We start from the raw sequence: 23,724 nt of genomic DNA, 5'->3' as shown, positions 1-23,724 counted from the left end.
CTTTTCTTTATAGAATCTGTTCAGCTGTTTTTTTTTTTTTTTTTTTTTTTTTAACGTGTACTATGCTTTTTCTCTCTTTGGATCTCTACAGATACAATCAGTTTGACTGCTCAGACAGTCTTCCCTCCTCCTCCCCCTTTCTCTTATAGTATCAACTCTTATCAGGATGCTGTGAGTAACTCAGAACTTGATTGGTCCTGATTCCCTGAAATAGGGAATCACAGTCTTGACGTGTGCTCAACTTTGAGATAATTCCTCTCGAAATCCTTCCAGTTCTCTCACCTGTCTTCATTCTGGAGTGTATACAACTACAAATCTAAATCGGGAATAGGGACAAAACCCAGTATTCCCTCTCATTTTAAAACCTTTTTAGAATGAGTTTCCCTTTCCTTACAATGTTATCCTTGTGGAGATAACTTTAGATTTTTATACAACACTTAACCTCTCACCTGATCTCCAGTCTCTCAGTTCCATCTGCCTATTAGACATTTTCAAAGGAGAAGTTTCAAATATCTTGTCATTTCCCTAATTGGAGAGGATATCGCCAATGCCCTAGGCTCTCAGGCTGGCAACTTGATGTCATACGGGACTTGTTACTTTCCCTCATCCCAGTTCCTATTGCCCCAAAGGTAGTAATTGTTGAGTCAAGTCGTTTCTACTTTCCTACCTTCTATTTCTCCTATATATCCCCCTTTTCTCAGCGACATAGCTACCACCCCCGTACAGGTCCTCATCACAAACCTAGACTGTTGTAATGGCTTTCCGGTTGATCTTTCTGCATTGGAGCCCCTACCAAAATCTTATTGGAGTTGATGGGATATCAGAGGATATCAGAGATAGGAATATCAGAGAATGGGCAGATTTGGCTTCTGTTGGATCTCCATAGGGAGTAATGAGATCCAGAAGTTTTGGAATGTGTAAGGATCAATTCTAGACCATTGTCTCTCTCCCCTAGAATAAAAGCTCTTAAAATTTGTATGCAGGAGCTCTTTCCTATTTGCTTACCAAATATGCAGACCCTGAATAATATATCAAGCACTGATAAGGCACTCCATTGTTTTTCAAATAAAGAGGTTGAGTTTGGCCCGGAAGTTCAAGATCCACCCAGACAACGCCAAAAATCCAGGGGATTGTGGAGGTATGAGATAGAAAGCACCTCTGGCCCCTCAGTTGGGGAACATGACCAGAGGGACCCTAAAGAAGTGTAAAATGAAGATAGGGACAGGCCAGGGGGCGGCCTAAGGAAAAGAACCTTTATATTGGGTTGTAGTGGTCGGCGCTGTGGCAAGAAAGGATCGTAAAAGCCTGCGTCTGGCGGGAATTCAATTGCTTGGAAGCAAGTTAGTATGTTCACCACTTTATCAACCACTTCCGAGTCCCTCCGCATCTGCCTCTGCCAAGCTCTGGCTTTCCTCCTGCTGATAAGCCAGCCGAGGCAAGCACAAGAGTCCTGCCCGCCCCGGTACCGGCTAGTGGGCTCGCTAGCTCCACACACCAGCACAGGCCAGGCCGAAGCTCCTCTTGGCTCCTTGGCGACCGCCCTTCTTGCTCGAAGCCTTTAGCTCAGACATTGCTCCTGCCAGAGACGCCCACCTGGTGCTGCTCCGTTGAGTTATATTTCTTGCAGTCCAGTTGTCTCAGCAGCTAGACTCCACACGTGCCGCTGCAGCCCGGGACAATCATCGCAAGCCGGGAAGCGGTTCGAGGCTGCAGCTGCATCAGGCTGTGAGATTGAGGAAAGAGAGTCCCGTAAACGTTCGGTAGGCAGGCCAGCTCAAGCCCACTAGCTTTCTGTGAGATACTAAATTCGCGCACTATATCACCAGAACCAAACTCTATGACCAGATGGGATTTATGCCAGGCATGCAAGGCTAGTTCGGTACTAGAAAACTATCAGTATAGTTGATTATATCAATAATAAAACCCAAAGAAATCATATTTTTTATCTCAATAGACGCAGACAGGGCCTCTGACAAAATACAGTTCTTCAATACTGTAAGGCTTAGAGAAGGAACGCAAAGGAGGTGGCTTGTGGGGTGGAGTGAAAGCGAGAGAGGTTTGAGGCAGGCAACATAAATAGGGAAAGGAAAAGGTGCCTTCTAGGTTTGCAGAACTGAGATTCTGAGGCCCAACAACCCCAAAACAGAGAAAGATCTGCAGAGCAAAGCTTGTGTTTGCAGAACCTGGGATGCAGCCTGCAGAACGCCACTATCTGGCGCTTTCCTTGTTCCTGTGGTGGTGAATATCTCTGGCCCGTCATACAGGAGACCAGGGTTTGATTCCCTTTATGAGAAGTTTCACTTTTTATTGCACACCTCACACACTGGATCCTACTCTCTCTCCCACTGCCCGAGTCACAGCTCCGGGCGAGGGATTGGGCAAGAGGAAAAGCACGCACAGTCACTACGCCGTGAGAAACTGAGAATTCCTGGGCTTCGGGGAGGGATTCCTAGTGTGTGTGGGGAGGAGGTGGAGCGTGCACGGAGTCAGACCAGCTTTGGGTAAGGACTCGGAGGAAGCGGTAATGCTGAACCATTTGGAGTCCGAAAGGTAGGTCTATCTCTTGCCCTCAGAGAGATTTCTGTGACTCGCAGGTGATGCAACAAGCAAGGAGACGAGCGCTATTGGGAGCGGTGTGTGCAAAAGCGACGCACTCCCCGTCGGGGAATCGAACCCCGGCCTCCCGCGTGACAGGCGGGGATACTGACCACTATACTAACGAGGAAACGGCCGCACCAACGGTCCTCCTCGGCAGCACTGTCCCTAACCACACACAGTTCCCATTGCCTTGACAATCTCCGTTTTGGGGGTTCTTGGGACCCACGACCCGGAAGCTTGACACAACACAAAGACCTCCTTCTCTTCCTCCACTTCTTGCATGACTCCTCTTCCTCCCCCTCTCTCTCCCCCTCTCCGTCCGATGCACCTCCAGCTGCCCCCCTACCTTTCTTTCTTTATTCTCTAGGATTTCCATTCTTTCCCGAAATTTCAGAGACTAACTTCCAAAGTATTCTTTTAGCTTGTGGGTTAGTGCGTGTGTCTCTGTGTGTGTATACATGTGTGTTTGACTCTTCTGAAAGTCTCCAGCTGCTTATAGACCCCTTCTCATGATAACATTTGAATGCATGATTGAATGCAACGAATGGGTCGAGGAAGCAGTTAGGAAAGGTCGGAGGAACAGGAGGCGCGGAAAGGGTCGGATCAGGTGTGAATGGTAGTGAGGACTGTGTGTGTGTGTGTGTGTGTGTGTGTGTGTGTGTGTGTGTGTGTGTTGACCTAGAGGAGCGGACGAGCAGGGGCGCAGCGTGTGCAGAAGGATGATTCTGGACATGCTGACTTTCTTAGTAGTAGTAACAAAGGGAAAAGCTAAAGCCGGCCTAGGAGCCGAATGAGCTGAACTGAAAAATACGAGCCAGTGATGGTGTTGACACTCGTATCTCCAGGAAGGGGGAGGGGAGACAGCTAAATCCAAGTCAGGATGGCCGAGCGGTCTAAGGCGCTGCGTTAAGGTCGCAGTCTCCCCTGGAGGCGTGGGTTCGAATCCCACTCCTGACAGAGTTCTCTTTTACCTCCCACGGGTCCAGGACTATCTCGGAGCTGGGGAGTTAGTGAGAGCAACTTGCTATCAACTACACAATACACAGATCCCTTCTCCCATACTCGCTGGCCATGACGGGGAGTACATGGTGAAGATGAAGTTGTGTGGAGGAACGCTGGCCCATCTGAGGACCAAACATTTTTACTGGAGGTACATAAGAAGAGAAACTGACATATGGACAAGCGAGTGGCCTTTTGGAAACTGCTCACCAATAGAGTTTCAGATACTTAGGTTCAAGTCAGTCGTAGGACTTTTCCTGGAGTAGGTCGTGTAGAGGCAGGAGGAGAAATAGGAGGAAGAGGACGACGATTAGGAGAGGGAAAAGGAGAAAGTAGAAGACAAAGAAGAGGAAGAAGGGAAAGAAGACGGAGACTATGAAGAGAATGAAGCGGAAGAAAAAAGAGTAGTATGGTTGGAGTACGACAGAAGAAAATGAAAAGGAAGAAGAGGGAAGTTTAGGAGGGAAGAAGTCAAGGAAACCAAGAAGAATGGTAAAAGTTGTAAGTTTGGGTGAATTTTAATTGCACTAAATTTTGATTTTGGAGCATGGTCAACTAGGTTATTTGTTCTTGAAGAGCTATCAGTTGAGCTAAGGTGTCTTGCATGGGTGGTTCAGTGGTAGAATTCTCGCCTGCCACGCGGGAGGCCCGGTTTCGATTCCCGGCCCATGCAAAGAGATCAACTTTTAGGACAACTACCTGCCAGAGGTCCCTGTCTCCCCTACACAAGACGTTTGTATCTCCGAGAAATGGCATCCTTCCACTAAACTTAACTTAGCTTCTTCCACTAACCGTTTCTAGGATCCCGAAGAAGTCCTTGAATCTAGGGGTCATGAATACAGATGAAAGCTCTCCTTCCTGGGCACATAGACTTCTGACGAAGCTTTTTCTTGCCCACTCTGTTCTGCCTTGTCTTCCACGCCGGGGATGAGACTCTGCCCTTGTCTTGACCCTTATGTATCCCGCACCAGCTTGTCAGCCGAACTACAGAGACTGACTGAAATGATGCTTAGAACTGTAACTTCTCTGGTTTTCCTTAGGCAACGGGGACTTGGAGAGCCGCCAAGGAAAAATGAAGTAATAGAGAAACTCGAAGGCAGGACGATTTGTAGCTGGGGCTGTCCACCCCAAGATAAAGATCTGGGAAAGCTCTCTCTCCTTGGTGTATGTGTTCGTCTGTTGATGAACTCGAGCTCTTTCTCCTTAGTGTTTATGTTCGTCTGTTGATGAACTCGAGCTCTCTCTCCTTGGTGTTGGTGTTCATCTGAACTCGAGCTCTCTCTCCTTGGTGTTTGTGTTCATCTCAACTCGAACTCTTTTCTCCTTGGTGTTTGTGTTCATCTAAACTCGAGTTCTCTCTCGTTGGTGTTTGTGTTCATCTGAACTTGAGGTCTTTCTCCCTGGTGTTTGTGTTCATCTGAACTCGAGCTCTCTCTCCTTGGTGTTTGTGTTCATCTGAACTCGAGCTCTCTCTCCTTGGTATCTGTATTCATCTGGACTCGAGCTCTTTCTCCTTGGTGTTTGTGTTCGTCTGTTGATGAACTCGAGCTCTCTCTCTTTGGTGTTTGTGTTCAAATGAACTCGAGCTCTGAACTCGAGCTCTCTCTCCTTGGTGTTTGTGTTCATCTGAACTCGAGCTCTTTCTCCTTGGTGTTTGTGTTCATCTGAACTCGAGCTCTCTCTCCTTGGTGTTTGTGTTCGTCTGTTGAGGGACTCGAGCTCTTTCTCCTTGGTGTTTGTGTTCGTCTGTTGAGGGACTCGAGCTCTCTCTCCTTGGTGTTTGTGTTCGTCTGTTGAGGAACTCGAGCTCTCTCTCCTTGGTGTTTGTGTTCATCTGAACTCGAGCTCTGAACTCGAGCTCTCTCTCCTTGGTGTTTGTGCTCGTCTGTTGAGGAACTCGAGGTCTCTCTCCTTGGTGTTTGTATTCATCTATGTGGCAGATAAAATAATATTCCCTGACTGGAAAGGGAACCCGAGCCGGGGCGGTGAGAGCACCGAATCCTAACCACTAGACCACCAGGGAAAATTAAAAACACATTTTTTGCCTTCCTTGTTCTGGATTACACTAGCCTTCTTCTAGGGAAACACTGAAATCCACCTAGGGCCTTTCTCCGGGACCACTGTCTCTGCTCCACTGTCACTACTAACCCCTCCGACCTATCCAAGAGCTTCTTTCCTACATCCTGCCCCATTCCCCTAAATGCAATTGAGAAGTTTAAATTAATTCAATATCTTTTTTATTGATCCGATTTACAGTTAATTGCAAGCACTCACAACGTGGTCAGAAAAAGCCGTCCAAGGACATTCAAGGTATTTCTTAAGAACTTTAGAATTGATTGCATGACTCGGGACACTACTGGCACTTTGGGATATAAGCACAGTAGAAACACTGCTGGATCGAAGGGTATGCACAGTTTGATAACCCTTTGGGCATAGGAACTAAAAACTTTAGATAAAATGTCTTTTAAAAAAACTAACAAAAATGGACAAAAAAAAAGAAGGAAAGTTGACTTTGGGGTTTTGTGAAGAAAGGTAATAATGTCATGAGAAATATATATATATATATATATATATATATTTCTCATGACATTATATTAGGGAAACTATTTGAAAAAGACTATTGAGTTTGTAAATTAAATTTGGCAAGACTGGTTAAAATTGAAGTTTTAAAAGATCATATGTTAAAAGTGATAATCCATGGAACACTCCATGGATATCTTGAGGAAGACGTAGTAAAATGGATAAATCTTCTGTAGGAGTGAATTTGCGAGATGACAGAGGCGAGATTTCCCTCAGAATGAGTAGGAATAGATGGATAATAATCGACAGACTTGGAGGAAATACATTAATGAAATTGTAACATCATTGGATATATATCTCTGCAAATATACATATATGTATGAGTATATGCAGTCCTACATACCTATATATACCACACATGCCTATATACAAATGTGAAAAGTTAGACAAATCATTTTTACTAAAAATATTCTGAGAGTTCTGATGTAGTTTGCTTTCTAGAAATTAAACCATAATACATATTGTGAAAATAAAATACATAATATTAAAGCCTTTTTTAAAAGTGTACATCCCAAATTTATAAACAGAACTGTGCCCCTCATTGAGTATTTTATCTTTGCTGAAGGAAACCTAGATCTTAGGGCAAATTAGAGCTTGATTAATAAAGGGATGTGCTTCCAATGTTTTGCATCAGTTTACCATATCTTGAACTCAATACTACCTCCCCATTGCCTCACCTGAACAAAAAAAGCTCTACAACAAGAATTCAAACCCCAAATTAATATCCTATCTTTCTAGGACTCTAACATTTCCTTTCATGCTTTCTTACTTCTTGCCTTTCCTCCTTTTCATTATAGGATCTCCTCATCTGCTCTTTTGTACCTGTGCTATGCTTTTTCTCTCTTTCGATTTCTGCAGATAAAAATCTCTGCTCAGGCAGTCTGGGTTGGGTTTTTTTTTTTTTTTTTTTTTTTTAAGTCAGTATCAGCTCTATCAGTATGCTATGAGTAACTCAGAGCTTTATTGGTCCTGATTCCTTGAATCACAGTCCTGAGGTGTGCTCAACTTCGAGATAATCCCTCTCCGAATCCTTCCTGTTGTCTCACCTGTCTTCCTTCTGGAGTATATGAAACTACAAATCCAACTAGGGGACAGGGGCAAAGCCCACTATTCTCTCTCATTTTAAAAACGTTCAAGAATGAGGGTCCCTTTCCTTAAAGCATCATTCCATGGAGATGACTCTAGATTTGACTTGACTCTACCTTGACTTTCAATCTCTCATTTCCAAATATGTATTATTAGACATTTTCAAAGCAGAAGCTTCATAGACACCTTATATTCATCATAGCAAAAACTGATCTCATGATTTCCTTAATTAGAGAGGATTATCACCAATGTCCTACGCTCTCAGACTGGCAACCTAGATGTTATCCTAGACTTGTCACTTTCCCTCACCCCAATTCCCACGGCCCAAAAGGCAGTAATTGTTGAATTGGTTAGACCTTCCTAATATTTCTCCTATATACCCCCCTTTTCTCAGCGACATAGCTACCACCCCACTATAGGTCCTCATCATCTCAAACCTAGACTGTTGTAACAGCTTGTTAGTTGTTCTCTATGTATAGGAGTCTCTGCCGAAATATAACTGGAGGACATGGACAGGAATGCCAGAGAATGGACAGACATGGCTTCAGGGGGATTTCGATCTTTGGAAGGAAGGTCCAGATCCTTGGTCCCCTCCAATATAAAAGCTCCTATGAGCTAAAGTTAAAGCTTCTCTTTGTCTACCAGAGATGCAGCCTTCTCAGATCATACCTTGCAGAAGGAAATGACAAATGACTGTAGTGACTTTACCAAGAAAATCTTAAATGGGGTCACAAAGAGTCAGACACAATTGAAAAATGACTGTTATCTCCCGTATATTAGGAACTCCATTGTTCTTCAATTGACGTGAAGTGAAGTTTGGGGTTTGAGATGCAGCATCTAACCTGACAACCGGAAAGATGTCGGAGAGACGTGAAAGCTCACTAGTAGATCTGGGGTACGAAACATTTGGGGCCCCAATAGGTCCCCAAAGAGGAAGGAATGAAGACAGAAGCGTGGCAGAGAGCTGATGCAAAAGAGTCTACACTTTTCATACTTCATACTCTGCCATGCAATGTAGCAAAAGAGAACTGGGTTAAAAGTTGCATGGGCCGAGAACCGAACCCAAGTCAAGTACTTGGAAGGTAGATATGCTCGCCATCATACCACCAACATCACAGCTCAGTATGAGAACAGGGGCAGTTCACTTGCGGATCTGCCAGCCGGGGCCGCTCGTTTATTCTGCAAAGGAACAGAGCCCAGACCAAAATTCTTTTTGGTTCCCTGGCAGCCGCTGTCCTTGCTTGAAGCCCTCAGACCAACTTGTCTCTTGCTTTTTCTGGCAAGCTATTGCTGCCCCAACTAACTCCATTACTTCTAGGTTGTTCCAAAGCATCTGCTCCTGCCTTCCGGCTACCACACGATACCACAGGGGCGGAAATTCCTCTGCTGCAGCTGAGAGTGCGGGTCGAAGACGTCGCCAGTCAGTAGTGTGGTTGCTGAAAATAAAGCTTGGTCCACAAGCCTCCTGCAGACCGGGTAGTGCCTGCCAGCTTTCGGCTGGTTCGAGCGGGAATGAGACAGAGCACACACGAAGTCTCTTTTGTTGTAGGCCTAAGCCCTCCACCTCCCCGATAGCAGCTCGTGAACTTTGCTGGATTTGGTTTTCAGAGCTCTTGCTTCCCGAGTACCCAACTCCATACTTTATGGTTCTGCTTTCGCTCTCGTAACCCTTTCCAAACTATTGTGTTCTCTTGCGCCCGGATTCCGGTTATGCCGTGTCCACCCGTGTTTGCGTGTGGGTAGGACTGAGTGTCTGAGGATGTGGACTTGGCGCAACCTGCAGGTCAGAGCACATGGGATTGTAAACTGGCATTTAGGTCGGAGCTACTCGGAGGCAGGGGTTGGGGGAGCTGGACGATGGCAACCCCGGTGCTTCTCTCTCCAGGACAACTGTGAACGGCTCACAGCTCTCGTGGGACACAGAGTCCTTTCTCTAGCTGGTGCTTCCTTTTGGGGACGAGGCAAATGATTGATGGCAAAAGAGGGAAAACCATAAAACTCCCTGTATCAGGAAAAACCATAAAACTCCCTGTATCAGGAAATCAGGACCAATCAAGCTCTGAATTACTCCTGGCATACTGATAGAGCTGATATTGACTAGAAAAGGAAAAAGAAAAAAAAGAAAAAAACATTCTAAATGAATATGAGACGATGATATCCTTGGGTACCTGAGATTGAAAAAGAGCCGACTGTTGAACGATCATGGAGGAAGTTTCTAAGAAGCTTGCCTTGGTCAGAGCGCTAGCGAAGATGACTCTCTGGCCGCCTTTAGGTGAAAAAGGGAAAAGATTGCTTAAAAAAACCATACTCCTCCCCGTCGGGGAATCGAACCCCGGCCTCCCGCGTGACAGGCGGGGATACTGACCACTATACTAACGAGGATGGATACAGGTACTTACATTTGGACCCTTAAGTAGTTTTGAGGACACGCTTTTCTCTTCCTCTATCAGCCTCTGCTTGGATTTTTAACAAGTCCTATGACTTTCCTTTTTCCTTTTCACCTATCCTCCTACTTTTTGACTTGAATTAGTCTCCGGTTCTCAGTCCAACTCGAAAGCCATCTCCGCAGCCAGCCACCATACCTTTTGTCTATTGTCCTTCAGGACAGACGATTGTCCTTGGCGGCAACTAAGGAGATTCTTTTCCAAAAGAAATTCAACTTGGCTTTAGTGCTTCCGTGTTTCAGTGTGTTTCATCCCTCTGAAAGTCTCCAGCAGCCTACGAAATTACAATTTCTCAGAATTACGTTTTTGAAGGTAGAGAATGAAATTCAATAAATTATAAGGAAACCATGGATATTGAAATACAGCTTTCAATATGTTTTAAGAAATTAGCCACCAATACCATTATTAAGATGATTTGGGAAAATGGAAAATAATCTACCTATTCTAAAATATTTAGAGCAGTTCTCTTTGTGGAGGCGAAGAACTGAAAATTTTGGAGATGTCCAACAATTAGAGAACGGCTAAATAAATTGTGGTATATGTTCATAATGGAAAAGTATTCTTCTATTAAAAAAAATAAGAAAAAGAAAAGATGAGGTCAATGATTTTAGAGAGACTTCCACTAAATAATGAAGAACGAAATGAGCAGAACTAAGAGAATATTTCATACAGTAAGAGAAATACTATTTTTCCACCCTCTCTTTTATGTCATCACATTAAAATCAGTTTATATCCAGACCCTTTGTCTATGTATACTCCTTCTAATTGCCTTAAAGATACACTTCTCAAGAGTTATAAGTATCTTTCCCATGTGAACAGTTTAACCTTTAAATAACTTCTCTCCTTTCCATTTACCTTTTTTTTGCTTCTCTTGAAGCAAATTTTCTTGATCACATTTTCTGTTTAGTTCTGTTTTTTTTTTTTGTTGTTGTTGTTGTTGTTTAATCAGAAATGACTGAAACTCCCCCACTTTGCTGAAGGTTCATCTCTTCTCCTGAAAGATTGTGCTCTGTCCTGCAGCAGTTGGTTTTTGGTTGCGATTCAAGCTCCTTTGCTCTCAAGAATATGGTATTTCAGGACTTAAGATCCCTTATTGTAAAGACTGCTAAATCCTAACTGTGGCTCCTACCTACATGAATTGTTTCTTTTTGGCAGCTTGTAGAATTTAGCTACAATGTTTCTTGGAGTTTTCCTTGTAGGATCCCTTTCAGGAAATGATCGATGGATTCTTTCAATGACTAGTTGAGCTCTGGCTCTAGTATATCAGGACAGTTTTCTTTAATGATTTTTGGAAGGATACTATCTAGGCTAATTTTTTAATCATGCTTTCAGTTAGATAATTCTTTGTCTCTCCTGGATCTATTTTCCAAATCAGTTGTGTTTCCACTGAGGTGTTTACATTTTGTTCTTTTTTTTTTTTTTTTAATTCTTTATAGTTTGTTAACTGATTTTTGATGTCTCATAGAGTTGTTAGCTTCCATTTGCCCAATTTTAGTTTTTAAATGTGATTTTCTTCAGTTGTTTGTTTGTTTGTTTCTTTCTCTTTCTTCCTTCCTTCCTTCCTTCTTTCCTTCCTTCCTTCCTTCCTTCCTTCCTTCCTTCCTTCCTTCCTTCCTTCCTTTCCTTTCCTTTCCTTTCCTTTCCTTTCCTTTCCTTTCCTTTCCTTTTTCCTTATTGTTCACCTTTGAGCTTTGGCTTTCAGCACAGAGACCTAGTGTTCTGGACTTGCTCACAGGGGTTGGAAGTAGCCTGACACAATTCCACCTGTTATTGCCTGGTTTTCCAAACTGGCAATTTGATTTTTTGAATGCCCCATTGGTTTGTTGTGCTGGTGTTTTATTGAGCCTGATAGAGGAGTCTCTGGTGTTGGTATTTACTGTGGTTAAGGATCTTCTGCTGGCTTGCTTTTCTCTTTTAACCAAGTGAGACCGAACTTTCTTGAAGTCCTTCCAAACTTTCTTGAACTGGAAAATTATTTCAATCTGTCTGTTTATATGTTCTGAAATTCCAGGATCTTTTCAGAATCTTGGTTTTATGTTGTTTCCAAGGGAAATTGGGGAGAGTTCAAGCAACTTCCTGGCTTCACTCTGCCATCTTGGCTCCCAGCAGCATTATTTTAATAATAACCTGGACCAATCAAGTTATTTTGACTATTATAAATACCCTAAGTGATCTCAAGAATCCTATGAAGGGAAACAGTAGTTGAATCCAGAAAGAAATATTGCTGTGTTGTAATAAATCATGAACTGGTTAATTTAGAAATACACAAAAAGACTAAGGAAGGAAGATATTATTATATAGGTTATCTTGAAATGGAAATAGGTCTTGTATTGAATCCTCTCTTATGATTAACTGTGGACATGACATTTTTTTTCTTTTTTATTTTGTATTTATGTGTAAAATATTTTTAAAAATGCCCCCCCCCCAAAAAAAAAAATTAACCACTTCCAGGATACTAGGGTAAAATTGTCTTAGTCTCATGATATCCTCTAGGAAACTGGGAGTTACTATCGACCAAAGAAGGAATTCCTGGTGAAAGTGAAATGATCAAAAGGGGAGGAAGAAAGGGGACTACCCAAGAAAGAGGAGGGGGTTCCAAAAGGCAGGTGGGTGGGGAGATATTTTTGAAAAAGACTGGTGCTTTTTGGGAGCTCAGCCTGAAGGTTGAAGAGCAATGGGCAGGTGGATGATGGGGTCAGAAGAAAGAGAGCTGTTTGTCCAGGGATCCATCAACTTCCTCTTTGACCTGGTCTCTTCCCTCTTGACAATTTTCATTTCCACTGCAATGCTGACCTGGTCTTTGTCCCTTGCCAACCCCATCCTTATCTGTCAGGTGCCCCCACTGTTTCTGGAATGGTCTCTAGCAGCATTCTCTCCTTGATTGAAAATCCCCTTAGAGCTTCTAGGTCACTCCTAGTCTGCTTTGCCTTGTAGGCCTCCCAAGTCGACTTGATGCTTACACAACCATTCCAGGGTGTGTCCTGCTCACACCTAGGGCACAGCCTTCACAGAGGCTCTCCTGCTTTGGAAATGTGTATTAGGCAAAGTCAATTTTCCCTAGAAGATTGGACACTGCGTAAGAACAAGTCTCCATTCCCCCTTTCCCCGCCTTTAAACGAACAGCTCTCCACTTATATCTGCAGCTTCGGTGTTGGAGAAATTGCTTGGATCCCAGTAGGTGTCAGGGACATTGCTTGTTGGAAAAAGGAAGGCCCTTAAAGAATGGTCTCTGGGCTGAGCATACGTATTCCCAAAAGAGACAGAGAAAAGTTGGTAGGGTGCAATTGGAGGAGGTCACGGTAATGGATATCCAGTGCACTAGAGGTGCAGGAGGACTTTGGACAAGTGAGGTAGTTTGCTGTGCCAGACTGAGAGTGTATGTGTGGGTATGAAGTGGCAGGTTGGAACCTACAGTTGTGGAAGGGTGGTTCTGGACACATAGACTTTCTTAGCACAGATGCAGGAGGAAGAGCTTAGAGCACATGAAAGCGGCTGGATTAGACGAACTAAATGTGGAACGATGGTAATCTTATTCTTTTTTTTTTTTTATTATAGCTTTTTATTTACAAAATTATATGCACGGATAATTTTTCAACACTGACCCTTGCAAAGCCTTCTGTTCCAACTTTTCCCATTCTTCCCCCCACCCCCTCCCCTAAATGGCAGGTAGTCCAATACATGTTAAATATGTTAAAGTATATGCTAAATACAATATATGTATACATATTTATACAGTTATCTTGCTGCACAAGAAAAATCGCATCTAGAAAGAAAAATGTATCAGTGTCTCAGTTTTCCCACATCCCCTCCAACATTCGTCATTATCTTTTCCTGTCGTCTTAGCTAATCTGAGAGGTGTGTAGTGGTATCTCAGAATTGTCTTAATGTGCATTTCTTTGATCAATAATGATTTGGAGCATCTTTTCATGATTAGAAATAATTTCAATTTCTTCATCTGAAGATTGAGTGGAACAATGGTAAGCTTGAGATACCTACCATCAAAGAGGAAGTGGGGAGCAGCAGTTGCAGAAGTCAGGATGGCCGAGTGGTCTAAGGCGCTGCGTTCAGGTCGCAGTCTCCCCTGGAGGCGTGGGTTCGAATCCCACTTCTGACATCAAATTTCGTTTTGCTGCCTCCTAACGTTCTGGCTCTATTCAATGGTGTCCGAGAGAGTGGCGATAACTTTGCTCACTCCCCTTAGTCCAACGGCATCAATACTTTCTCAGTTTTCTTGAACCTCCACATAAATTCCCGTGAATGGACGAAAGGTGTGTGGAGTGAAGCTGTGGCCCGTTTGAGAACTAAGCTGCATTTTCACTGGAGAGTAGTTTGGAAGAGAAGCGGACACATGGAACACAGACCTTCTGAAAAAATATATAGCTTCAGATGATTATATTCAGGCCAGTCATAAGACTTTTTCCCGTTGAGGTGGTGTAGCAGTTAAGAGAACCAGGAAAAAGAGAAGGAGTAAGGGTGGGGGAAAGGAATTAGAGAAAGAGAATGGGGAGGGGCAATAGGAGGAGTATGTAGGGGAGAAGACGACGAAAAGGAAGAGGGAAGTTTAGGGTGAGGAAAGTAACAGGGATCAACTGCTGGTTTGGGTAGGCACATGATATGTTAAATTCTGTATTGGAACAAAACGTATTTTACTAGAAATCTATGTGTCGTTTAAGGTCAAAGGTGCTGCTGAGGTGGTTACCGAGAATCTTGCATGGGTGGTTCAGTGGTAGAATTCTCGCCTGCCACGCGGGAGGCCCGGGTTCGATTCCCGGCCCATGCATGAGGGTACGTTTTGGAGGACTCCCTGCGAGGTATCTCCAAGGAAAGAGCACTTTTACTAATTTCTCCACCTTCTCTTGCCAGTCCCAATCCTTACAGTCTCTTAATTTTCATGGACAGCAGGGAAAAGCCTCCTTAGGTACATAAAGAACAAGTCTTTTGGCAGAAATTGTTGCTCTCTATTGTTCTTATCCTTGCACGCCGGACCCCTCCACATCCTCGACCCCTCATTGCACTCACCAATTTGCCAGAGGACTAGTTTGCACCGTCTGAAAAGATACTTGAAACTGGTGCGCTTCATTATACTGTTTCCATTTCTCATTCTGCTCTAGCAATTGATCTAAGGGGCGCAACCAGGTTACAATTTGCAGCGAAGGAGTGGGAGAGACTGAAAGGTACGCTCATTCTTTTATTTTCAATAGATCTCTTAGGAGAACTGAGTAAAAACATATTTCCCTGACCGGGAATCGAACCCGGGCCGCGGCGGTGAGAGCGCCGAATCCTAACCACTAGACCACCAGGGAGTTCTAGAGAACTTTTTTTTTTCATTATAATATTGGCCTTATTCATCATTTACACATCTTCAGTTTCTTCAGGGTCCTTACATTTTTAAAATAGGGGGCCAGTTCACTGTTCCTCAGACTGTTGGAGGGCCGGACTATAGTAAAAACAAAACTTTTGTTTCGTGGGCCTTTAAATAAAGAAACTTCATAGCCCTGGGTGAGGAGGATAAACGTCCTCAGCTGCCACATCTGGCCCCCGGGCCGCACTTTGAGGACCCCTGGATGGGTTCCCCAGGCCGGTGTTCCAAGTTTTTGAGAAAGAATTCGCAGTCCCGATCTGCAGTAGAAGTTTTTGCCCCCCCAAAAAAAATTTATTTTCACTGGGAACTTCCTTCAGAGCGCTATTCCTAATAGGAATTACCAAAGGTAGGTTTTTGGCAAATTTGGCTTTACACTGAGAAACCACTCTGCGGGAAAACTCCTGATAGGAATTAGCAAAGGTTTGGGATACAGACTCGGTTTTTTATTAGCTTTCTATGGTTTGGGGCTAGGGAGCGATTAAGGGCTAATTTTCAAATCAGTAAGGGGCTGGTGGTTGTTTCCCAGACCAAAGTGATTTCCAGATTAATTGGAGATGGGCGATTCCCTTAGGAAACCAGGTAGCTTTCTCAAGGGAGATTCAGGTGGGTGGGGATCATTTTTAGGCATTTTCCCAGGCCAAGTGGCCCACCCTCCACAAAGATCAGCCGATACAGTTCTATTCATCACTTCTGGACTCACTCTCTCTTCTAGACTTCTTTTCTGGTCTGCTCTCATTTACTTTTCTATTGTCACTACCAACCAGGCCTACCTATCCAGTCGCACCCCTCCTACACTTGGGTCATTCCGCTAAATGGTCTGGTCCGCCTCTGCATCGGGAACCTCTGCCAGACAATACTTGAGAAGCCGGACAGGGATGCTAAAGGATAGATAGGCCAGATTGGAGCTCGATTTTTGGAAGGAACATCATGATGGGTAAGATCCAGATCCTTGCTCCTCTCCAGCATAAAAGTTCCTGCGTACTAAAGCTAAAGCTTCTCTTTGGCTACCAAAGATACAGCCTTCTAAGACTATGGTCTGCCCTTGGAGAGGGAAGTGGTAACCACTCCAGTTTTGCCAAGAAAATCCAAATTGGAGTCATGAAGAGTCAGAAGCAACAGGGGAAAAAACAAACAAACAAACAAAAACACACTTTGCACATGTTAGGGGCTCCATAAGTTTTGTCCTTGAGATGCCGCATCCAATCCCATAACTAGGAAGATGAAAGATAGATACTGGTAGATGGGGTCTAGGGAGCATACTAAGAAGGCTCCAGAGGGCTTAAACGAGGAGGGGAAGGAGCGCAGGAGAAGAGTCTTTATAATCTGAGTAGGATTCAATGAAACAAGAGAAGAAAAAGAGAAAGTTGCGTTGGCTGGGAATCGAAGCTGAATCAATTGCATGGGAAACAGCTATGCTCACCACTTTACCACCAATGCTACCGTCCGGTAATTTTCCTCTGCCAAGGTACAGTGAGATCCCCGGCAGCTCCACTGCAGATGGGTCAGCACAGAGCCCTGCTGTCCCGCACCTGCTCCTGCTAGCCTGCTCTCTGGTCACAACGGAGGTCAGCCTAGAACTCTTTTAAGCTCTCTGGCAGCTATGCTCCATGCCCACCGCGCTCCATGCCCACCGCGCTCCATGCCGCAGATTTCAGACCCTACATAGCTCTCGCCATTTCTGGAAGCCTTTTGTTGCCACAGCTCAGCTACATCTCACAAGGCCAAGTAGTCCCAAGGTTGGTCTCCTAGCTTCTGGTACCACCCCGAACCATAGACGCGGGCGTTTCTCTGCAGCAGCTGAGAGTGCGTCACCAAAGCCAATGGTGTGCCTAATGGAAAAGAGAGCTCAGCATACAATCCTGCCGCAGTCCAACTAAAACCCGCCTGCTCTTGCTGGAGTACTAGGGGATCTGAAGCAAGAATACGCTCGAGGAATATGACCTGTTGTCGGCCAAAGCCCAGGATCACCCCAACACCAACTCGGGAACTATGCTGGATTTAGTTGCCAAAGTTCTTGGTTCCCAAGTATCCCCCCACCCCCTCTTAATTCTCCACGGTCTGCCGCCACCATTCAAACCTCCCCTCCCCCTGCCTCGGAGTTCTGTTGCTCCCGGAAGTTCTGGTTATGCTTGTGTCCACCCAAATTAGCGTATAAGTAGAATTAAGTATCTGGGGATGTGGGCAAGGCGCAATCTGAGGGTCAGAGCATGCTACTGTAAATTTGACATTTGAATCGGAAGTCCTCGAAGCCGGGAGTTGGGAGCAGTGGGAGATAGCAATCCAGGTCTCTTTTCTGCTGTGAGCGCTTCGGCCTCGGCTACAATGAACTTGGGACAGTTACCCGAGATTGCAGCCTGGAGGACGGGGAGCAAACGCATCACGGATGAAAAACGCAAGGGAGCTTCCAAGCAGCTTGCGTATGTTTAGCACCTGGGAAGTTGTTGAAGGTGGTTTTTGGCAGCCTAATGTCACAAAGGCTTCTTTTGCGTTGGCCAGATTTTGGTCACCTGAAAGTGAAGAGGCATTGTGGAAAATAGATAACTTGCTCTCCCCGTCGGGGAATCGAACCCCGGCCTCCCGCGTGACAGGCGGGGATACTGACCACTATACTAACGAGGAAGATATCTGTCTGAGCTTGAAGCCTCAACTAGCTCCTCCCAGACACTTTGTTCATTCCCCCCCAGTCTCTCCTGTGGGCCTCTTCCCATTTTCATAAAACACCTTGAAGCCCCTTCCGCCTTCTCTACCTCTGCCGTCTACCTTACTCCAACCACACTCTAGCTCTCTTTACCTCGCAAGCTACCCACGCAGTCACCACACCTGTCGTGTTTCCTTATTCCTCCACAAACACTCCCACAATTAAAGAGGCTCATTTACAAAAGAAGAAATTCTTCACCACAGCGTGTGTGTCTGCCTCTGGGGCTGAGCGCTCTGAAAGTCGGAAGAGCATTTTCGAATCCATAAAATTAAATCCAGTACGTTTCCAACGAAGCCAAAGATATCGAAATAGAGCTACCAATGCGATTGAAAAAAATTAAGCATATTAGAAACAACTACAGTAAAACGGCCTTCCTTTCACCATATCCTCTGGGTGGAAAAAAAACTAGAATTTGCCATTGATAAAAGGGAGCCAGAATCTGGGGTAAGTGAAAAGGGGGCGAGAAAAGAGGAGGGGGAGGTGCCGCAGAGGAAGGATACAAAGGGCGTGGGAGAGGAGATGTGTCCTAGAAAGAGCGGTGCTGTCCGGGTGCTGCGACAGGAGGTAGGTGGCCGATGGGCAGGTGGGTGTTGGGGCAAGACGGGAGAGCGTTTGACTGCTCAAAGGCCGCAACGGCTGCCCCTTTGAGTCGGTCTCTTCCCGCCTGGACAATTTTTACTTCTCCTGAAATATTGATCTGGTCCCTCGTTCCTTGCCAAGCCCACCCTTACCCGTTAACCCTTCATTGATTTGGGAATGGCCTTTCGCAGCATCCTCTCCTCGGGTGGAAATCCCCTCAGAGCTTCAAAGTCACGCGCAGTCTAAGCTTTGGCTCTCAGGCCTCACAAGCGACGTGACTCTTGCACAACCATTCCTCCATGGGTCCTAGTCACGCCTAAGCCGGTGCCTTCTTAGAACAAGAACACCTGTTCCTGCTTTGGAAATATGTATCAGGTGAAGTCAGGTTTCCCCAGAACGCGGCGTGAGAGCAGGTCTCCGTTTTTTCTTTTTTTCCTCCTTTGATCTGTTCTCTCTTTGTATCCTCAGCTCCAGTGTCGCGAGAGCCAGTGCTTGGCTTCCAACAGGTGCAGGGGACCTGCTTGTTGGGAAAAGGGAGGGTCTAGACAGGGGTCTTCAAACTACGGCCCCGCCGGCCAGATGCGGCCCTCCAACAGTCTGAGGGACAGTGAACTGGCCCCCTATTCAAAAAGTCTGAGGACCCCTGCGGCTAGAAGAATGGTCTCGGGGCTGAGCAGGCGTATTCTCACAGAGACAGAGGCAAGGGGGTGGGGGCACAGTTGGAGGAGGTCAGAGAGCTGTGGTTGCCGGGAACAAGAGGAACCGGAGGAGTCTGGGCAAGTGAGGGAAGCTTGTAGTGGCGCGGGTCTATGGGTTTCCGCGCTGTCGTGGAGAGGCGAGCAGGGTCGTGGAAGAGTGTTTCTGGACAGCGCTGGTGAGGGAGGGAGAAGTTTAGAGGGCGTGTAAGAAGCTAGGTAGGTGAACTGAAAAGTGTCAAACAATGGTATTGTTATATCTCCTATCTCTAGAATGAAGGGACCCCTGTGTTACTGTCAGTCAGGATGGCCGAGTGGTCTAAGGCGCTGCGTTCAGGTCGCAGTCTCCCCTGGAGGCGTGGGTTCGAATCCCACTTCTGACAATTTCCTTTTAAGCTTCTTAATCTGATTCTAAAATTCTGCGGCTGGCTGGCTGGCTGAGAGGCGGTTGGTTACTTACTTAGTTAATTGGCGGGTTGTTGTCCTCCTTTGTTGCAGACCAAAAGAACATCTTTTGTTGCAGACCAAAAGAACATCACTGCGTTAGATTCGAATTTCACTGTGTGCGACCGTGGCTCATCAGGCCAATTCGAGCTCGGAGTGTTCTGCCACGGGTCGGACACAAATAGTCCATATGGACAGTTGGGGAAGCTTCTCTGAATTTGCCTATCTCACGTTGTTTTTTGGGGGGGGGCAATTGAATTCTGCTTTGCTCATACAGCACAGCACCGCCCCTTGTCTGATGAGGACACGCCATGCTGGGAGGTCCCACAGGACTAGTTTTTAATTCTGAAGTTTTTAAGCGAGACCTTGAGAGTGTCCTTGTATCGCTTTTTTTTTTTTCTGATCTCCTTGTGAGCGCTTGTCCCATGTTAGTTCTCTATAAAATCATGCTTTTTGGCCAGTGTACATCTGACATTGGAACAACGGAGTTGTGTTCTCACAACGGCTCTTGTCGACATTCAGTTTGGTAATCAGCCTAATGCCTCTCTTCTCCCACACTTTCCTTCGGAGCTTCCCGAACACTGAGCTAGCTCTGGCAATGCTTGCGTCAATCTCGTTATCAATGTGGACATCCCTGGGAAGTATACTGCCAAGGTGAGAGAATTTATCCACAACTTATCCTCAATGTTCGAAGCCCTTTACTGTAACCGATGGTGCATGGAACCAGGGACAACGTGCTGCTGGCTGATGGAGAGCCTGCTTTTTGTTGATGTTAATTATTAGGCCAAACTTAGCACAAGCAGCAGAGAATTGATCCATGCTTTGTTGCACCTCAGTTTCTGAGGCTGCATCGAGTGCACAATCACCTGCAAACAAAAAGTCATGCTCCAACACTTCCTCCACTTTAGTTTTGGCTTGTAGCCTTCACGAGATGAAAAATTTACCACCAGTGAGGAGGCTGACTGTGATTCCATGTTTGTCCTCATTGAAGGCATTTGACAGCCTTGAGAGCTACGGGAAGAAGAGAGAAGGACTTGCCAGAGTCTTGACTCCACCTATACCGATCCCTTCTCCCCCAAACCTAGGCAGCCTCCACTAAGCTGCTTGTAGGTGGAGGAAGGGTGTGTGGAGGAACATCTTTAATGAAGGTGGGACTATTTGAAAAGGTCCAACAATATAGTTCCAGACTTTCAGGGCAATCGTAGGACTTTCCTTCAGGTAGTGGTGTAGAAGTCAGTAAGAGAACGTGGAAGAAAAGAAAAAGGATTAGAGGAAGGAGAAGGAGCAAGAAAATGGAGAAGGAGCAAGAAAATGGAGAAAAGGAGAAAAAGGAGAGGGAAGATGGAAAGGAGAAAGAAGTAGGAAAATGGAAGAATACATAGGGGGAAAGGAAGATGAACCTAGAAAGGAGGCGGGGTATGAAGTCTAGAAGAATAAGGTTTAAGTTAGGGTGATTTCATATTCAACTTTTGGGTCTGGGACATGATTAACAAGTATTTGTCCAGGCAGATCAGAGACGTCAGTGAACATACGTATTGTTTACGTAGTATTGCATGGGTGGTTCAGTGGTAGAATTCTCGCCTGCCACGCGGGAGGCCCGGGTTCGATTCCCGGCCCATGCAAATAGTTCGTTTTTTTTTTTTTAACTCGAGTCCTGTTTTTGTGCTTTTGGACCACTACCACAGGAGGCTTACAGCTCGCATTTCCTGTTCATGATCATTATGCCCATTCTCTTCTTCTAGCTCTTGTCACTTCTGTCTATCTCTCTACGCCCTGCTACTACTTTACTGAGACCAGAGATTGACAATGGGGGGGGGGGGGGGGGGGGGGGGGGGGGGGGGGGGGGGGGGGGGGGAGGAGAGAGGAGACTGCCTCCCTAGGAACCTAAAGAACTGGGTTTCTGCCGAAAGTTGTGTTTCGTTTTCCCTAGTTGTCCAAGTAGACTATTAGGACTGGACTGGGAGTTCTCTCACTTCTTCCTCTGGTTTTCCTTGCTATGGACGAAGTGGCTGGGGAATTGAAGCAATTGTGAAAGTAGAGGTTACAGATAAACCGCAGAAAGCGGAAAGAATTCACTTAAGTTTTTGATTAGCCAAGAGTTTAAAACAATTTTCCCTGACCGGGAATCGAACACGGGCCGCGGCGGTGAGAGCGCCGAATCCTAACCACTAGACCACCAGGGAAGATGACAGTTCTGCTCACCCTTTGCATTGTTCACACGTGTTTCTCAATCTTCCAGCAACCCACTGAACTCATTTCTGTTCAAGTCTGTTCCTTGGACTAATTTCACTTGTCTTTCTGTTACCACCAGTCACGCCGACCTATCCATCTGCTACTCTCCTACATTCGAGTTTCCCCCCCATATACCACCACCCCCTTCCTCAAATGAACAGAGAACCTTCATAATAAGAATTCGAATCCCTAACCTCTGCCTATCTTTTCCCGACCCCAACACCTCCCGATTCCATGTCTTACTACATGCCGCCTATCGTTTGATTCCTAGGGAATCTTCAGCTGCCCCTTTGTTTCCGTGCTGCGCTTTTCCCTCTTCGGGGTCTTTGCAGATACCTTGAAGGAATGCCTTTGCACCTCCTCTTCCTTTGGATAAGGAACAATCTGAATGGCTCTTCTCTGCCTGACTCTTTTTTTTGCCTTTCCAGTCAATATCAGCTCCATCAGTGTGCCAATAGAAACGCATAAATTGGTTAATTTACTAATTGGTCTTGATCTCTGGAAGCAGGGAGTCTCATTCTCATGGATGTATTCGAGTGTAAGAGAATCTCTCTCCAAATCCTCCAAATTGTCTCACCTGCTTTCATTCTGGAGCGTGCATAAATACTCATCCAAACCGAGTATGGGAAAGTCAGAGTAAGGACTTTAGTCAAAAACTTAGTGTCTTGTCCCATTTTATAAACTCTGAGGAGTGAGAGTTCCCTTCCTTCATCCATCATCCCAATCGAGATGACTTCTAGACTTTCTTATACAATACTTAATCTCTCTCCTGACCTCCAGTCTCTCATTTCCATTTACCTATCTTATCTATCTGCCCGCCCTAGTGGATGTAGCAGTTCCTTAAATATTATCTTAAATAGCATGCCTAAAATTGATCTCATGATCATTTACTCTCACACCTTTCTCTTCCACTAATTGGACAGGGTGTCTGTCACCAATGTCCCAGGCTGTCAACCCAGATGTCTTCCTAAACTTTTCAGTTTCTCTTACCTCGGTCCCCCCCTCCTCTCACCCTATTTCTAGTCTTTTCTACCTTCCTAAAATTTCCCATTTACGTCCAGTGCTACCACCCCCAGGACAAGTTCCCACCATCTCAAACAAGACTGTTGTAATAGCTTGCTAGTTGATCGACACCCTGCCGAGATATTCCTGGAAGAGATGGATAAGAATGCCAGAAAATGGACAGGCATGGTTTCACTTGGATCTCCTTCTTTGGAAGGAATATCCTTCTGGGTAAGCCCCCGATCCTTGGTCGCGTCCAGAATAAAAGCTTCTTTTCTGTTTATCTAACAGAGACTCAGCTCTCTAAGACCATAATTTGGAGAAGGAACCATTACAGTATCTTTACCCAGAAAATCCCAAATGAGATCACGAAGAGTTGGAAGCGACAGAAAAAGAAACCATATCTAACACATAGTAAGCATTCCATTTTGGTTCAAGTGAGTGGAGTTTTGGTCTCCAGACTCATCAATCAACCAACTCCGAGAGAAATGTAGGCGATTGTTTATTGGAAGAGAGATATTAAAAAACGCACTAGTATTTGAACTCCAAAGAGGCATGGCGAACGCAGAAAACCTTGGAATCCTTCAGCAACGTGGCAAGATAAGAATTAAAAACTGCGTTGGCCGGGAATCGAACCCGGGTCAACTGCTTGGAAGGCAGCTATGCTCACCACTATACCACCAACGCAGGTAGTAAGTTCCCTTCCTCTGTTAGTCTCTAGTGACAGCCAATGTAGCTTTTCCGCAGATTGGTTAATTAGGGCGGCACCAGAGTCCTGTGTTCCTGCACCGGCACTTACTAGTCGGTGCGCTGCTCCACACCAAACTGAGGCCAGACTAGAACTTCTTTAGACCCTCTGGCAACCGCTCTCCTTCCCTACAGTTTTCAGACTCCAGCCATTCACGTAAATCTGTTGCTGCTCCAGTTCCGCCACACCTCTCCTGGTCAAGTTGTCCCAAGCCTCTGGTCCTGGCTTCAGGGTACCCGGGAGACCCGTACTTTTTT

The 23,724-nt window shown here is 45.4% G+C and overlaps 1 long non-coding RNA gene and 12 other non-coding genes across 13 annotated transcripts; 6 read left to right on the top strand and 7 right to left on the bottom strand.

The window, feature by feature from the left end:
* Positions 1–1,344: 1,344 nt before the first annotated feature.
* Positions 1,345–5,374, bottom strand: LOC116419049. Its single transcript, XR_004229275.1, has 2 exons — positions 4,390–5,374; positions 1,345–1,723 (listed from the first exon to the last, which is right to left on the bottom strand). It is a non-coding gene; the product is annotated as an uncharacterized LOC116419049 (long non-coding RNA).
* Positions 2,654–2,725, bottom strand: TRNAD-GUC. The gene has a single exon. It is a non-coding gene; the product is annotated as a tRNA-Asp (tRNA).
* TRNAL-AAG lies at positions 3,473–3,555 on the top strand. The gene has a single exon. It is a non-coding gene; the product is annotated as a tRNA-Leu (tRNA).
* TRNAG-GCC lies at positions 4,200–4,270 on the top strand. Its single transcript has one exon. It is a non-coding gene; the product is annotated as a tRNA-Gly (tRNA).
* A 4,199-nt stretch (positions 5,375–9,573) lies between the features above and the next one.
* TRNAD-GUC lies at positions 9,574–9,645 on the bottom strand. Its single transcript has one exon. It is a non-coding gene; the product is annotated as a tRNA-Asp (tRNA).
* A 4,093-nt stretch (positions 9,646–13,738) lies between these two features.
* TRNAL-CAG lies at positions 13,739–13,821 on the top strand. The gene has a single exon. It is a non-coding gene; the product is annotated as a tRNA-Leu (tRNA).
* Positions 13,822–14,416: 595 nt separating this feature from the next.
* On the top strand, positions 14,417–14,487 carry TRNAG-GCC. Its single transcript has one exon. It is a non-coding gene; the product is annotated as a tRNA-Gly (tRNA).
* A 451-nt stretch (positions 14,488–14,938) lies between these two features.
* Positions 14,939–15,010, bottom strand: TRNAE-CUC. Its single transcript has one exon. It is a non-coding gene; the product is annotated as a tRNA-Glu (tRNA).
* A 2,606-nt stretch (positions 15,011–17,616) lies between these two features.
* Positions 17,617–17,688, bottom strand: TRNAD-GUC. Its single transcript has one exon. It is a non-coding gene; the product is annotated as a tRNA-Asp (tRNA).
* A 1,653-nt stretch (positions 17,689–19,341) lies between these two features.
* On the top strand, positions 19,342–19,424 carry TRNAL-CAG. Its single transcript has one exon. It is a non-coding gene; the product is annotated as a tRNA-Leu (tRNA).
* A 1,612-nt stretch (positions 19,425–21,036) lies between these two features.
* TRNAG-GCC lies at positions 21,037–21,107 on the top strand. The gene has a single exon. It is a non-coding gene; the product is annotated as a tRNA-Gly (tRNA).
* A 489-nt stretch (positions 21,108–21,596) lies between these two features.
* Positions 21,597–21,668, bottom strand: TRNAE-CUC. Its single transcript has one exon. It is a non-coding gene; the product is annotated as a tRNA-Glu (tRNA).
* Positions 21,669–23,334: 1,666 nt separating this feature from the next.
* TRNAG-UCC lies at positions 23,335–23,406 on the bottom strand. The gene has a single exon. It is a non-coding gene; the product is annotated as a tRNA-Gly (tRNA).
* Between the last annotated feature and the right edge of the window lie 318 nt (positions 23,407–23,724).

The sequence above is a fragment of the Sarcophilus harrisii genome, chromosome 4 (assembly GCF_902635505.1).
Source record: "Sarcophilus harrisii chromosome 4, mSarHar1.11, whole genome shotgun sequence".
NCBI lineage: Eukaryota > Metazoa > Chordata > Mammalia > Dasyuromorphia > Dasyuridae > Sarcophilus > Sarcophilus harrisii.
The sequence above is the reverse complement of the archived record's forward strand: the minus strand, read 5'-3'. Positions and strand labels throughout refer to the sequence as shown.